The 16,395-nt window shown below is 58.8% G+C and overlaps 1 protein-coding gene across 4 annotated transcripts in view; it reads right to left on the bottom strand.

Annotated features, from left to right (window-relative positions):
* Window positions 1-5,294, bottom strand: part of ADGRL1 (adhesion G protein-coupled receptor L1) — a 44,226-nt gene extending 38,932 nt beyond the window's left edge. For 2 of the 4 annotated variants that reach the window (XM_042978382.1, XM_042978384.1), the window contains exon 1: window positions 5,136-5,294. The gene's annotated coding sequence lies outside the window, so the exon portion shown is untranslated. The remainder of the gene's footprint in view (window positions 1-5,135) is intronic. The other 2 variants (XM_042978380.1, XM_042978378.1) reach the window with 1 other exon arrangement.
* Window positions 5,295-16,395: the final 11,101 nt, after the last annotated feature.

Genomic DNA, 16,395 nt, shown 5'->3' on the forward strand with positions numbered 1-16,395 from the left:
TGGCTTCCACCACCAAGGGCAACTGTGGGGTACTCTAGGGCAGGAGCTGACCATCGATGGCCCAGTCACTCCCTGTTTTTGCACAGCCGGTGGAGTAAGAGTGGCCTTGCCACACTTTAAACGTTGTGAAGAGAGGCACCTGGGTGGCTCAGTCAGTTAAGCGTCGGACTTTGGCTCAGGTCATGATCTCAAGGTTTGTCGGTTCAAGCCCCACATCGGGCTCTCTGCTATCTGGTCAGAGCCCGCTTCGGATCCTCTGTCCCCCACCCCCCCCCCCCGGCTCCTCCCCCACCCACACATGTTCTCTCTCTCTCTCTCTCTCTCTCTCTCTCTCAAAAACAAACATTTAAAACAAACGTTAAAAAAAATAAACAAAAGGTTTTCAAGAGGAGGCAGAGGAAGAGTATGAGAAGAGCAGGTGGGCGACCTGTAAGTCTCCTGAACTTACTATCTGGCTCTTCACAGAGAAACCGTGCTGACCCCTGGTCCTGAGCAGTATTTCCCAACGAGGCACAAGCCTGTTCTCTGTCCCAGGCTGTTTGGCAACGTCTGGGGTCTCAGTCGGGGGCGGAGGGGATACTACCCGTATCTGGAGGGGGCAGGGCGGGGATGCTGGCCGCAGTCCTGTGATCCACAGGGCAGCCCCCGCAGAGAATGACCCGGCCCCGATCCCAGGACCGCCATGGCTTGGAGACCCCCTGGCCTGCCTGCGCCACCTCTCCAGGGGCCGGACAGGAGCTCCCGCTTGGCTCCCTGGCTTGCCCATTCCTGACTTCCTGGGTATTTTTAGCCTTGAGGGAGGGACCCTGACTATTTTTAGCTTTGGGGGGGGGGGGGCAGGGCTATTTTTAGCCTCAGCATCTATTTATTAGAGTTTTTATCTTCCCCAAATTTTGGAGTTGGGGGTGGGGAGGCAGGGGGCTTCTGCTGGGCTATTTCCCCAGGGCCAATGCAGACTGGAAACAAGGGTGAGGGCCGCATCCCATGAGACAGAGAAGCTGGGTCAGTGCCCTACCAGGAGGGGCTGCTTGGGCCCTGACCCTGGGTTTCCAATCCCCCCGCCGAACAGAGGGCCCCCACATTTGCCACCTCAGGCTCTCCACCCCATAGCGTGCACAGTTCCATACAGATGCCCTCACACACTGGAGCACCCATGAGGCCAGCTCAGAGAGAGCTGGTGGGCACAGGTGGGCTCACAGGTGGGCACGGGGAACAGGTGCAGAGATGGCCCGGTCAGGCCCCTAGCGGCGGCCCTCAGTCCCCCCAAAGGGGCGGGGTGGATGGGGAGCCCTCACCATACACAGCCGGAGGACTCTCGTCCTTTGACAGGCCCCCTCCCATTCACTCAGGTAAGATTTCTTGAACACCTACTGTGGGCCAGGTATGAGTCTCGACACCTTGGATCCAAAAGCAAACCAAGTGATAAACTCCCTGAGCACTTGGATCCTGGCTGGGGAGACAGATGACAAAGAAACAGGCACAATAAATAAATAAATGACAGAGTGTGCAAAAAGGCGTCCATGCTAGGCAAAGTCAGGAGGTGGGTGGGAGGCTGCGATTTTAAACAGGCTGCACGGGGTAAAGGTTACGGGGGGGGGGGGGGGGGCTGACATCTGAAGCGGGTGAAGAAGCAAAAGCCTTGTGGATGTCTGGGTGAGAGTCCTGGGTGGAAGAACAGCCAGTGCCAAGGCCCAGGGGTCGAAATGTACTTAACATGTTGGTGGAGAAGTGAGGAGAGAGGGAGTGAAGGGGACGAGGTGTTGGGGACGGTCACGCAGGGCCAAACCCCAAGATGGCCCAGTGCCGGAACCTGCTGTATTACGTGGACACAGGGGCTGCCACAAACCTTCTCCCTAACCCCTGGAATACAAGCCCCTTGACTGAAATCCCTACGTGTTGCCAGACTAAGAGCTCCACGAGGACAGGGCACTGTCCCCACGGCATCACCAGCACAGACCGCACGAAGAGGTGCACCCAGCCTCGTTCCAAGAAGCCTTGTGTCCACATACCTGTCACGTAAGATGCAGACCCCCCGCTCCTGTGTGGAGCCACAGACAAACACGGGGCCGCTCGCTCTGCAAAACTCACAGACCCCAGCACACAGGAGACCCCTACAAGCATCGGACCAGCCTGTTGGACACGTGACCGCAGCCAGGCTCAGCCGGGTCACCGTCCAAATCGCACACACAGAACACACAGACATCTGACAGAGGACTGGATTCTGGGGGCGATGACGACCTCCCCCCCGCCCGTGGCTCTGTTCAGGGCAACAGCCTCCCGTCCTGGGACCCTGCTTTCCTCTTTGATGGGGGCGGCCAACACCCGGCCCAGGAGGAAGGCTCGGTTGCTCAGGCACGTCCAGGGTCACTGCGGTCGGGTCCAGACTCCAGACCCAGGGAACACCCACCCCCCCCCCCCCAACAAAGAGGGGTCTGGAAGAGGGAAGTGTCTGGTGGCTGGAAATCGGATCCTTGAGAGGAGCCCACATTGAAATCGGAGCCTTGTCCTTGGCCACACAGCTGGCTGGAGAGGTAGGAGGGAGCAGAGACCTGGAGCTCAGCTCCCCACAGCCAGCGGGGATCCCGCTCCTCCTCTTCCGCATTAGGGGTACCCGCTCTAGCTGAGCAGCACAGCCCCTTGGGATCAGCACCCCCCCACCACCAGATGCCCACACTGGGGCTCACGCTCTCCTACCAGCCTGGGGGTGCGAGGAAGATGCACACCCCAGATGCAGGAGGCTCACAGGTGGAGCCCCCCGGGGCCAGGAGTTCAGACCGCTAGATGCAGACAGCAGTGCAGCCAGGGAGCCCGCCAGCCCCTCCCCTACACACCTGGTGGGGGTCCTCCTAGGTTCCCCAGGGCACGCTGGGAATAGACACAGGGCTTCATGAGTCTCCCTTCCACCCCTTCCCTACAGACACCATGGCCCAGGTACGCCGGCCCCGTCTCCCCGCCCTCCCTAACCCTGGGTAGCTTCCAAGCCCAAAGGCAGGCATTAGCAGGGGTGATCATGCCTTAAGCTAGCTCCCCAAGATTGGGGGGTTGGGGTGGGCGTCCTGTAGAGGGATGGCCTAGTGAGGCACTGGAGGGCAGGGACCACGAGCATGGGGTGGGCTAAGCCCCTGCGGGAGGTCACCAAGGGAGAGGAGGGAAGGTGGCCGTCACAGTAGGAGGGCCGGTGCTCACATGTGAGCGTACATGTATGTGGCTCGTTGCATGGGTGCCACTGCCGCCAGCCAGGGATCGAATTAGTTCCCTTTTCCGCTTTCCAGATGATTTTTCATCTCTGTAATTAATGGGCAAGTCAGTTCTGAACGGCATGGCAGGCAAATTGCTAGTTAGGAAAATCACGGATAATTTTCTCGATATGATAATGAAGGTTGTATTCCTTCTCTTATTCTCCCTGTTTTCATCCTACTTTTAAGTAATAAATTTGGCATTAGTGGGTGGGGAGTGGGGAGGAAAGAGAAGTCACCTGCCCCCACAGCTGGGGCCTGACCCAGCCCCACTGGGAGTCCTGAGCCCCTGGCCATGGGGCAGACGGAGAGGATGACAGATGGGGACCCTCCGTGGGGCACCACACCATCCCGATGATAATTCAGGTGCCAGGCCTAGAAGAGCAGGTGGAGGGCAGGGAGCCCCCAGCTGTGAGCTGGGCTGAACGGATGGGGTCTGGGGTCAGGTTACAAGCTCATGCCGGCCCCTGGGGTGCTGGAAAGAAGAACAGAGACCAACAGCCTCTCCCCAAGAAGCAAACAGCATTGAGGTCAACAGGCCTAAAGCAGACATCATCCTTAGGAGTCCCCCACACCTGTCCCCACACTGTCCGACCCCTTCTCTGCGATGACTCCTGTAGCAGCTAAGGGAACAGAGCAAGCAGAAAAGGGAGAGAGAGAAAGAGAAACAGAGAGAGAGAGGCGGAGAGGCGACCAGCCATCTTGGCAGCCATCTTGAACCCCTCCCCCTGCTCCCCCAGGCACACCACATGTTTGGATGTGGGCAGACTAACCCAGGCCCGGGGTCCTGCAGGAGCCAGGAGGAAAGGGGGCCCTGCCTCAAGCCTGGGACGGCTGGACACCCACGCAGCTGCCACCGCTGGGGAGGGTCATGGGGGGCAGTGGTTAGGGGCCAGGAAGGTACAGTGAGGGGCTGGGCAGGGATGGGGCTGGGTGCTGACCTAGACTGGAAGAGTAGGGACAGGGCCGTGCGTGGGGGCTGTGCAAGCAGAGTGCTGTCTTCGTAGGGGTGCTGGGGGTTCACTGAAGCGATGCCTGCAGAGGCATTTTTCTGGCCGAGGCCGAGCACCCACAGCACTCTCCACCCTCTTCTGGTCCGGACTCCCGTCCCGGGACCCTCCGATGGGAGGATGACAGTTGAATCCCCATAGCTCGACCCAATGAACACCTGGGGGAGAGGGAGGGCTCTCGCCCTCAGAGCCCGAATCCGGGTGGATCAAACCCAACAGCTTCCCAGGCTTAACCGGGTGCCAGCGAGAGCGGGAGCGAGAAGACGCAGCCGAGCTGCCCACCTCCTGACAACGGTGCCCCCCGCGCTGCGGCCGGCGGGACACCCAGACGGACCCCTCCCCATCCACCGCGTCTCTGCCTCCCGGAGAAAAACAATCCCCGGCCCAGCATCCTGCGGTGCCAGCCCTCGACACTGCTCCTCCGGGGGGCCGGGGCCCGCGCGCGGCGCGCACACGCACCCTCTCCGCTCACACCCAGACACCTACACAAACAGGGCGCCAAGCACCCGCGCGCACACGCACCGGGGACACGCAGGCACCGCCGCGCCGCTTCCCCACAAAGGCTGGAGCGCGCGCGGGCACACGCAGCCACGCGCGGGCACACTCGCGGTCCCCTCCCCCCGCCGGGCACCCCGCGGCCGCCCATCCTCACCCCAGCGTCCCCGGCGCTCCGTGGGGGCCGCCCCTCTTGACCCCCAAGCCGGTGGATACGAAGTGCAGGCCGCCCCCGACTCCCCTCCGGCTCAGGTGCAGAGAGTCGCGGCTCCAGCATCCCCTCCCCCTTCGCGGCCCGGACAGGCCTCGGCTCCCGTCCTCCCCCCACCCGCCTCGGCCCGCACACCTGGCCCAGGTGCGGCGTCCCCCTCGCCCTGGACCCGCAGACACTCACCTGTCCAGCGCCGCTGCGGGGTCGGCCCTGCGCGTCTCTCCTGCGGCTCCGCGAACCCCGGCCCCCCGCCCGGCACATCTCCCGGAACCGGGGCGGGGGGGAAAAGGGTGAGGGGTGGCGGGGCGAGGGCGGCCTCCGTGTCCCCTCCTTCCCCCGGCCCAGCACCGCCGCCACTAACCAAAAATTAAAAAAAAAAAAAAAAAAAAAAAAAAAAAAAAAAAATTAAAAAAAAAAAAACGGATTATACAGCTCCAAAGGCGGCCCCCTCGCGGCGGCAGAGGCTCGGGGCTGGGGGCGAGCGGGTCTGCACCCCTCCCGGAGAGGGAGGCGGCGGAGGCGGCGGGGCGGGGGCGGCGTCAGAGCTCCGGGGGCTGGGGCGAGGCGGAGCCCCCCGAGGCGGCGCCGACAGCGGCCCGCATCTCCCCCGCAGCTCCGCGGCCCCGACGGAGGCGGCACGTGTGCGCCCAGGCGACTTCCCAGCCCCCTCCGACGACGGCGGCGGCGGCGGCGGCCGAGGGGTTAACGGGCCAGCCGGGGCGCCCCTGCAGCCCCCCGCCGCCCGGCGGCGCCGCTCCGGGGCCCGCTCGGCCCCATCCGCCGGGGCCTCCTCGGCAGACGGCGGGGCGGAGGCGCCGCAGCGCCAACAGCTCCCGCGCCGACGGCTCGGGCTCCCCGCAGTGGCCGCGGGGGGCTCGGGTTGGGGGCGGGCGGCGCGGAGCTGGGGGGGCGCGGCTGGAGGCGGGCGCGGCGGCGTCGCGCCCCCGGGGCGGCCGGAGGGGGGGGGGCGCCGGGCCGGGCCCGTGGGCACCGCAGGACGCGCGGACCGAGCCGGCGCCGGGCACCAGCAATGACAAGCCGCCTGCTCGCCCCTCTCCCCGACGCACCCGCTCCGGGAGGGGGGCGGCGGGCGCGCGCAAAACCCGGCCCGGAGCTGCCGCCAGGGATCGGCCGCCGCAACGAGTCCGAGCGCACCGGGGGCCGACCAGAAAACCCGGGCTGGATTTTCCTTTCCTGCGCCTCCTACAGCCCCTCTGGAAATGCGAAAAGAGGGAAGGCGACGTGCTGGGTGGCTGCGTCGGAACGGGGAGTGGGGGAAGGGAGGCGGGCGCAAGGAAGACCCGGAGAGGATTTCGCGGCAGTTAAGTAAAGGAAAGGCGAAGGGAGAAATGGAGGAGCTCTGGAAGGGGTATGCAAAACCCGGATTGGATTAGACAGAGATGGGCGGGGGGGGGGGGGGGGGGGCGGAGTAGCTGCGACAGTGCCAAATGCACTCGGGGCACGCAAATTTGGGGCCGGATTCATCCTCGGGAGACGGAGTAATGCGTCATGCCTAATGCAGTGGGAACAAGCAAGACCTGGCCTAGACTCCCCAGACCTGGGCTCGCAGGGGGCTCCTGGAGGGGCTGCTTAGCGGCTGAGGCCGAATGGGCTGCCCCAATCTTTCTGGCGGAGACGTGCAAGGGGGAGGGGCAAAAGGAGGGCTGGACTCTAGCACGGAGGGATCCGGAGCGCTGGCTGCAACGAAGCAGGCTGGTAAAAGCGGCTTCAGGATCCAGGGGCGACGAGAAGGGAATGCATTGAGGAGGCTGCTACCCTGGGAGACCAGACCTACAATAAAAGACGAGGGAGGGACGCAAAGCCTGGACTGGAATTAGCGGGACAGGACAAGACCCCAGGAGAAGATCCTGGACAACTGGACAAGGGCTTGGAGCTGACGGGACAGCAGGACCCGGGAGGGGAGCGTTAGGTGGAGGTTGTATCTATAAACGCCTCGAACGTCTCGCTTGGGGAGGGGGGTTGGGGGGGGGGGGGGGGGAGGAGAGAGAAAAAATGGAATTTTAGGTTCTCGGCAAGAGCAAAAACCCGGTTCGGAATTTCACAGCCCAGCCACTACACTGCAGCTGGTGGACTTGAAGAAGTAGGGCAAGGAACCAGAGGGTTCCTAGGCATCTGGCCGAGTGAGGTGAAGGGCAGGTTTCAGGCCGAAGCTGCAGAGGGAGCCCCGCACCCCCTCTCCAGGGTGGGGAAGGCTGTCCAACCTGGCTTGGATCCCCGGAACCAGACTGTCCCTGCCAAGACCCACAGTGGGGGCTATAAAACCGGGCCCCAGGCCAAAAATAAGCACTTCAGCAGAATAGAGAACACAGTGCCAGGTGGGGGCTGGGGGGAAATCGGAGGGGTGAGGACTACTGGAAGGTCCTGAGACGTAAGATTGGGTTAGGATCTCAGGAGACTGGACCTGGAAGCCTGGCTGCTGGCTCGGTTTTATGAAAGATGGGTGCAACTCTAAGACTTCGGAATGGGGAGGAGCAAATCCCTGGCTTGGATCCTCTGGGAAGGGAGTCCATCCAAAAGCGAGGCCTAGACAGTAAAGCAGCCAGCTTATGCAAAGTCCAAAGTCCTGGATGAATCTTGGTGGGTCCAGAAGGGGCACATAGTGGGGTGTGGGGGAGATGTCGGGCAGATAAATCTGGACCTGGATTATAGAGGAAGGGAAAGGGCTGAGGAAGGGGAGGAGGGCCGACTCCTGTTTCTGTCTCCAGGGAAGAGAATGCATCGCCACCCAAGCTTGGCCCTGGAGAATGGGTGATGAATAGGGTGGAAGTCGCAGCGGGAGGGTCTGGGTGGTAAATACACAAAACTTGGGGCAGCCTTGGATGGAAACTCTGAACAAGAAAGCCTAAACTGAACATCTGCAAGCAAATTAACCTGGCCTCTAAGAAACCCTTCCAAGAAGCATATCCAGATAGCTGAACATAGGGAAAGACAGAGACACCAGACTTCCAGGCCTGCTGGGTGACCAGGGGCAAACTCCTTGGCGACCTGCTGCCCTCCACCCCCTTTGACGGAGAGCTTCAATTTCAGGACTAGGCAGGGATTTTCGTAGTCCAAAACCTGGGGCAAATCAGGCCCCCAAACTTCCAGCGGGGGGAGGGTAGGTGAGCCACCTTTGTTCCCCTTTCACTCCCAGGACTCCATGATTGTAGAGCTCAGGCCTGGAATCTGAGTGGCTAGGTCCAACAACTGGGTCTAAGAACAAATGTGAACGAAGCAGAGGTTGGTGGATGTGGAAAGGATTCTGCGGGTCTATGGGGGGGGGGGTGCGGGGGCGGGGAATGGGAGGGGGTGCCTCACCTCCCCACATCCCAGTTTCCCACTTTGAGATATAGCAACAGCACTTGATAAGGACCCATGGAAGGCTTTGGGGGTGCTGGGGAGTGGGGGGGCAGTGCCCGCTTTCTATAACGTATAGCTCAGAGGAAGCTGGGCAGACACCTCCAGAGCCCTCTGGCTCCGAGCCTCCTCCCACCCCCCACCCTCCAGCAACGAGCAGCCCACTCGCCTCCCCCCAGCAGAGCAACCCTAGGAATCTAAGAGCTTGTCTAGGAGGTGAGGGGGTGCCAACTTGCATTCTCCAGGGACTGCCAGAAGGGGTAGTTTTTACTTGTGGAAAATCAAGGGGTCGCAGGCTTGAAGGGACTCCCGGCTCGGTTCGGAAAAATCCCGGCCAGGGACCCCCTCCCAGCCCCTCCGCTCTCTGCTAATCCCCTTGCTCTCAGCCAGGATCGGTTAGCCAGCCGCCATTCCATCCCGGGCTCCTGATCTCGCTGGCGAGGGGCTCGGGAAGCAAAGGCTGGGGAGAGACTGGGGGCGCGAAAGAGCCCTGACTCCCTCCCATCACCACCCCCAACACCCCCGCCCCCCAACCCCTCGGCTGCGCAGCCGCAGTGGAGTCTGCGAGAACTGCCCGGCTCCGGGAACCAACGCGTTGGCGCGAGCGCGCGGTCTTGCCGGGGCGCCGCGTGCCCTGCACCGTGCGGGTTGGTACCCGCGCAGCGCGCGGCGACTCTCCACTCCCGGGGTGACTCTCGCTTCGGGCATCCTACCGTGCGCCGCGGTCCTCCCATGCCCAGCGTGCCCCTCGCCCCGGGTACCTCACGTTCTGTGCACCCTATACCCCAAACCCTCCACACCCAGGATGTCCCGCGCCCGGGGCACCTCACGTTCTGATCCTCCCACCTGGGGACCCTGCATGTCGTGCGCCTTAGCACCTCGGGCATCCCGGCTTCAGACATGGCTCCACTCAGCCGTGCCCTCTGTGCCCTCCATGCGTGGCATCCACTGCCCCGGACCCCCCTGTCTGGGTTCTGCCCCCCTCCACCCTCCCCTGTGTCCCGGTGTCCTGCCCCGGGCTCCTTAGGTCCTCAGTGCCAGCTTAAGTCCTGTGTGCCAGGCCGAAGCTTGTAACCGGAGCGCGGGGTGGGGGGGTGGGGTGGATGGTGGGGGGCAGTCGGTGGATGGGTAGGAAAACACATTCGGGACTCTGGAGGAACTGAGCTACGCCCAGACCTCCACCGTTCACCAGACGCCCCCAGCTGGACTTTTCTTAGAGCCCATTCAGTGCGGGATGCACAGTCCTGCAGGTCACGTTATCACTCGGTTCATATATTCACTCCTGCCATTTATTCCTCAAACACGGAGCACCCCTTATGTGCCCTTAGTGTGGGCAAGGGGGTTGGCGTTGAGGAGGCCGTAGTGCCCCAAGAACATGACTTGAAGCCCTCTGGGGCATTCTGGTTCTAGTGGGTCAGACAGACACAGGGGGCATGATGGAATTAGCCCTGGAAAGTGAGCGGGGTGTTGGGGAAGTGGATGGCAGCTGTGTCTGAGCCTTGAGGGGTGAGCGGGCAGGGCTCTGTGTGCCCCTGGCCCTCCTGGAGGCTCCCTGTATCCCACTTGGGGCAATGTTTTAACCCCATCCCATGCTACCCCCTCACTCAAGTGAAAAGCAAGGTAAAGAGGTGTCAGAATTGGGTCAGGAGGATAGACTGGGGACGGAGATGAACTCCAGCCTCTGTCTTTGCTGAGGAGGTATTCAGCCAGTCAACAAATATCTATTGAGCATCTATTGTGTGCCAGGCGCTGTGCCAGGTGCTGGGGACACAGCAATGAACAAGGCAGAAGAGACTCTCTGTTCTTGGGGCTGACATCAGGTGAGAAATCAGACAAGATATAGGATGTCAGATGCTGATAAGTGCTGTGAAAAAGATTAAGGAAAGAAAACAGAGGGCGTGGTGGTGGCTTCAGTTTTAGATGGAGGAAGTCAAAGGAGCCTTCTCTGAGAAGGTGGTATTTGGATAAAGACCTGATGAGGAGGAGTCATGGAGGAAGGGTGTTCCAGGCAGGGGGAGCAGCCTGTGCAAAGGTCCTGAGGCAGAAACATGCCAGGTGGTCGAAGGACCCACGAGAGAGCCTATGTGTCTGGATGGAGTGAATGAGGGGGAAAGATGGGGGTGAGGTGGGGAGGTGATGGGGCAGATGGGGTGGGGCTCTCTGAGGAGGAGACAGTTGAGCTGAGACCTGAAACCTGAGGAGCCCATCGTGTGTGACCCAAGAAGAACAAACAGCAAGTGCAAAGGCCCTGTGGTTTGAATAAGCAGGACTATTTGAAGAGCTCAAGGGCCAGCATGGTGAGACCACTAGGCACAGTCTCAAAAGCCACGAGGAGGGCCTGGATTGGATTCTCAGAGACAAGCGAGCCGAAGGAGGGCTACAAGCAGGCGGATGGCATCTTCATACTTAAATGTTTAGCAGACAATACAGGTCGTTCCTCAGTAAATACAACACAGAATTACCTTATGGCCCAGCAACTCCACTCCGAAGTGTATACCTAAAAGAATTGAAAGCAGATAGTCAAATAGATACTAATGCACCAATATTCACAGAAGCATTATTCACAAAAGCTGGAAGGTGGAAACAACCCAAATGTCCATCAATGAGTGAACAGATAAAATGCTGTATATCCACGCAAGGGAATACTATTCAGCCACAAACAGGAATGAAGTCTTGACACATGCTACAATGTGGATGAATCTTGAAAACACTATGCTGAGTTAAAGAAGCCAGACACCAAAGAGCAGCTATTGTATGATTCAATTTATATGAAGTATCCAGAACAGCTAAATCTGTAAAGACAGAAAGCAGATTAATGGTTGCCAGGGGCTGGGGGGAGCTGGGAGGTGGACTGACTGCTAATGGGTACCAGTTTCCTTTTGGGGTGATGGAAATACCTGGAATTAGATTGAGGTGGTGGTCGCACAACGCTGTAAATGTACTAAATGCCACTGAATTGTTCGTTTTTTAAATGGTTAGCGGTTAATTTTATGTTATGTGGATTTTCTCTCAGTTAAAACAGGATCGTAGGGGCGGATATGAGAAGGAGCCCGGAGACTGGGGAGGTGGCGGCCGCCATCGGTCCAGGTGAGAGCCCACAGAGGCCTGGAACAGGGTGCGAAGGCAAAGTGGTCGGATCTGAGGCATATCCTAGACGCTGAGCCAATAGAACCCCTTAACCTTTGCACCCCGCATCGGGACTGATGAAAGGTCACCTCATGACACACCATTGAAAACTGTTAACACCCCAACCCTCCTCACTCCCGAAAAAGGAAGAGTCCAGGAAGCAGACGGGGTGCAGCCTGAGCGGCGGGCAGACAGGAATGGTGGTTGGTTCCCAGTTAGGTACCAGTTGGGGGGGCTGGAAGAGGGGGGGCACAGCTGCGCTTCCCTCCCCGGCCGCTAGGGGCCGCTGCCCCGCTGCTCTGCGGCCGCCAGGTGAGGAGGCCCCGCCCCTTCCCCCCTAGGTGTGCGGGAGGCGCGGCCGCGGGGCCGGGGGAGGAGGGGGAAGAGCGCAGAGCCGGCGGAGGAGCTGGAGGGTGAGGGGACAAAGTGGGGACAGAGGGAGCGATCTGAGCGTGTGGGGCTGCTGAGGTGGAAGGAGAGAGAAAGCCCAGGGGAGGTCGAGGGTGTGAGATTAGGGAGCAGGAGTCAGCAGAGTGCTTGGTGGGGGGGGGGGTGAGCTGGGGGGGGCGCGCTGAGGGGTCTGGCGGAGCACGGAGTTGGGAGGAAACCGCCGAGGGCACAGAGCAAAAGTGGGGGAAGGAAGACAGGTGAGGAGGCAGGGGGAGTCCTAGAGGTGAAGGCATTGCCTCAGGGACTTGACTGGGGGACATCTGGACGGTGTTTGGGGTTGGCTGGGATGGGGGGGGTGGGCTGGTGCGTGGGAAGTCAAGGACCCCAGGGAAGGGGTCCTGCGCTTCGCCAGCCTTGACTGGGATGGACTGGGGGGGAGGGGCGGCGGGGAAGACATCTCAGACCCTGACCCCTTGGACCAGCCATGGGGAAAGACCTTCTGAAGATGAACTGTGCCTGTCAGCTCATCTTAGGAGCCCAGCTTGCTTCTGCAGAAGGTATTAGCCAGGTAAGCGGTTTATTCCACCTGGCAAGAGGGCTCTCCCTCTCTCTCCTTTATGGCCTGTGCTCCAGGGCCACTATTCACTGTGGTGGAGCTGGGTGGTGGGCCAATGGCAATGAATGAGACACGCAGGCGCAGTTGGCTGGGAGCAGGCAAGGACGTGTCACTGCAAATGTGAGCCTTGGAAGACAGGTAGGGACCGTGCAAGAGGACCCCTGGGAGGCCCTCCCCAGCCAGAGGGCTCAGCGAAGGCCGGGCTGGGGGAAATGACCCGTAATCAGACAGCAGGAACCCACCGGCTGAAAAATAGAAGGCCCTGGTCCCTCTGGTGATCTGGGCAGAGAAGAGGTCCTCAGGATGTTGCCAAGAAAAATGCCAGCAGGTTCCAGGCTGCAGTTGGGCAACAGGCAGACACAGGGCCTGAGGTAACCTGGCAAATGTCTGCCAGGTCTAAAGAGACCACAAGGCTCTGTGAGATGGAGAGGAATGGGGAAGGGTGTTGAGAGGGGAGGGGAGGGGCCCATGAAGGTCAAGGCCATGGCCACGGGAAGGTAGAAAGAGATTCCTGCCCTTGCATGGGTCCAGGACAGCTGCCACAAAGCCAAATGCCGACCAGGGAACAGAAGCATCGAAATAAAGCAGGTGTGAGGCAGCGAGGAGGGAGGGTGGGCTGGAGACACATGCTCCCCCCCCCTTTTAAGCCAGCAGCCTCTTCGTACTACGTAACTCCAGCTGAGTGCTACCCCGTGCAAAGTCAGGCTCGCAGTTGCCAGCAGTGATATTTCAAGAGAAGCCAGAAGTCAGGATTTTTGTGTAAAATTCCCTGAGCTTTAAGATTTTTTTTAAAAAAGTTTAATTTATTTTGAGGGAGAGACAGAGAGAAAGAGCACGCACAAGTGGGAGAGGGGCAGAGAGAGAGAGAGAGAGAGGGAGAGAGAGAATCCCAAGCAGGCTCTGTGTACTCAGCGTGGAGCCCAACGCAGGGCTCAGTCTCATGAACTGTGAGATCAGGACCTGAGCCGAAACGCAGAGTCAGATACTTAACCGCCTGAGCCACCCAGGCGCCCCCCCCCCCAAGATTCCCTGAGCTTTAACTATCAGGGACTCATCTGCTAAGGTGAAATTGTTCCAACCCAGCATTTCCGTTCCTGGGTTTATTCCCAGTGGGAACACTTATTCCCACCAAAAGACACATCCATCATCGCCAGACCCTGGATACCTCTGGACACCAGCCAAGTGGCCATCCATTGGCAAATGGAAAAGAATTGTGTGTGTACACACACACACACACACACACACACACACACACAATGGAATATGATACAGTGATGAAAAAGAACAAAGTACGGATACATGGAGAGCCTTGTGCATGATGAATCTCAAGACATAATGCTGAGAAAAAGTACAAGACAATTAGAATGCACTGCATGATCCCTTTCTATGACCTTCAAGCACAGGCAGAAGTAATCTGTGGAGTCAGGACCCCAAGGCTTGCTATCTGTAGACCACTGACGTCTGGGCCTGGATGATTCTTTGTCGTGGGAGACCTGTTCTGCACATTGGAGGATGCTGAGAAGCGTTCCTGGTCTCTCCCCACTAGATGCCAGTAGCATATCCCCAGTTGTGACATGTGTCCCTTGTGTGTTGGGGTACAGTCCCCTTCAGGTGAGGACCACTGGGAAAGGGATACTTTGGGGCAGGGCCATTCACTGGAAAGTGGCCTTTAGGGAGCCTCTGAGAGGCTGGCATATTCTGTATCTTGAGCTAGGTGGTGGTGACAAGGAAGAAATGTATTTTTTAAATTCTGTATTCTTGAGCTATATTCTTAAGAAGCATGTGCTTCACAATAAAAGAGTTAGCCCTATAACATGAATGACCCTTGAAAACATTAGGCTGAGTGAAAGAAGCCAGACACAAAAGGCCACAGATTGTATGACTCCATTTATGAGAAATGCCCAGAATAGGCAAATTCATAGAGACAGAAATTAGATCAGTGGTTGACCAGGGCTGGAGGAGGAGGAATGGAGAGTGACTGATCATGGGTACAAGATTTCTTTTGGGGCGATGAGAATGTTCTGGATCTAGATACTGGTGATGGTTGCACAACACCTGAATATACGTAAATGCATTGAGTTGTACACTTTAAAATGGTTACTCTTATGTTGGGTGAATCATACCTTAAAAAGAAATTATAAGGAAAAAAAAAAAATGTTTAACTCACACAGGCTGCAAAAGACCCGGCCCTGGGCCAGCTGGCCGTTTTGCATCAGAGGGAAGAGAGGCAGGGAAAATGAGGCATCGCCGTCTGTCCGAAGAAAGTCAGAGCAGGAGCTGTGGGCATTCTTGGGGAGGGAGAGCTTAAGCGGCTTGGAGGCGAAGAAGTCTGCCTCAGCTCAGGGGAGCGCTCCCTCTTAACCCAACCTGTCAGGCCTGGAAAGAAACGGGCGGCAGGTCAGAGGCCAGCACATAGACTGTTGAAGGGAACACACAGTTCTGACATGAGAAGGAGAAATGACAACCACTCAGCCCAGCCCCACGCCAAAGGAATGCGCCGTGGTGCTTGCTGGGTGTTCTCTGCAAGCTCGGGAGGGGAGGGCGGGGGGGGGGGGCGGGGAGGAAGGTGGGGGGCTCACCCCAGCTCTTCGGCAGCCCACAGAGAAGCAGATTTCCCGAGGGCTCGGCCTGTGCCGGAGACAGAGAGCCATGCCATCGGATGACATTTGGGCCTATGCCTCCCCTCCTGCCAAGAAAATGACCCCTCTTCGTTCCCCACTGGGGGCCAGGGGGCAAGGGTCTGGTTATCCACTGGCTTCAAAAAAAAATCGAGTAAGTGAACAGAAAAGAAAGCAAGCCAGGACTCCAGAAAGCTGTGGAGCCTGGACTGCACCAAATGGTGGGCCCCGCAAGATACGTCCACCCGGAACCTGTGAACGTGACCTTATTTGGAAAAAGGGTCTTTGTAGATGTAATTAAGCTAAGGATCTTTCAATGAGATCCTCCTGGATCAGGGTGGGCCCTGAATCCAATGACAGGTGTCCTGAGAAGAGAAGGGGAGAGGACACAGAGAAGGCCACGTGGAGGTCACAAGCCAAGAACCACCAGAAGCTGGGACGGCCGTGGAAGGGTCTTCCGTCTAGAGCCGAAGGGGGGAGTGCAGCTTCCAGGCTCCAGAACTGAGACAATCGATTCCTGTTTTAAGCAGCCCCGTCTGTGGTACTTTGTTAGAGCCACCTTGGGCAGCTAACACAGGCCCTGGTCTTCAATCCCACAGACCTGAAGCCTCTGTAGGGCCTTACAGTGCCGTGGGGAGGGCAGACGCATGAATCGATCATTCCAGTATGCTGGGGTCACCGGTAATGGAGAAGAGTGTCGGGGATGGTTATGCAGTGCGGTGGAGGGGGGCCTGGGAACTCCTTACAGCAGAGGTGATGGCACAGAGCTGAGCCACAACCTAAAGGGGACAGCAGGTAATGTAAACACACCAAACGGCCAAGTCAAGACCAGCCGTGTCAGCAATGGCATAGGTAACCCTCAGCTTCTGTGTTGGGGAGACAAAACGGAGTGATAGGGACTGTGGTGAAGAATAATACATGTTAATATTGGGGCGCCTCGGTGGCTCGGTCAGTTGGGTGTCTGACTTCGGCTCAGGTCACGATCTCACGGTTCGTGGGCTCAATCCCCACATCGGGCCTTGTGCTGACGGCACAGAGCCTGCTTTGGATTCTCTGTCCCCCTCCCTCTCTGCATTCTCTTTCTCTCTCTCTCTCAAAAATAAACAAACATTATGGGGCACCAGGGTGGCTCAGTCGGTTAGGCGTCCGACTTCGGCTCAGGTCATGATCTCGCGGTCCACGAGTTCGAGCCCCGCGTCGGGCTCTGTGCTGACAGCTCAGAAGCCTGGAGACTGCTTCAGATTCTGCGTCTCCCTCTCTCTGCCCCTCCCCTGCTCCTGCTCTGTATCTCTCTCAAAAATAAATAAACATTAAAAAAAAATTTAGGGAAGGGAAA

The sequence above is a fragment of the Panthera tigris genome, chromosome A2 (assembly GCF_018350195.1).
Source record: "Panthera tigris isolate Pti1 chromosome A2, P.tigris_Pti1_mat1.1, whole genome shotgun sequence".
In the NCBI taxonomy this organism is placed as follows: Eukaryota; Metazoa; Chordata; class Mammalia; order Carnivora; family Felidae; genus Panthera; species Panthera tigris.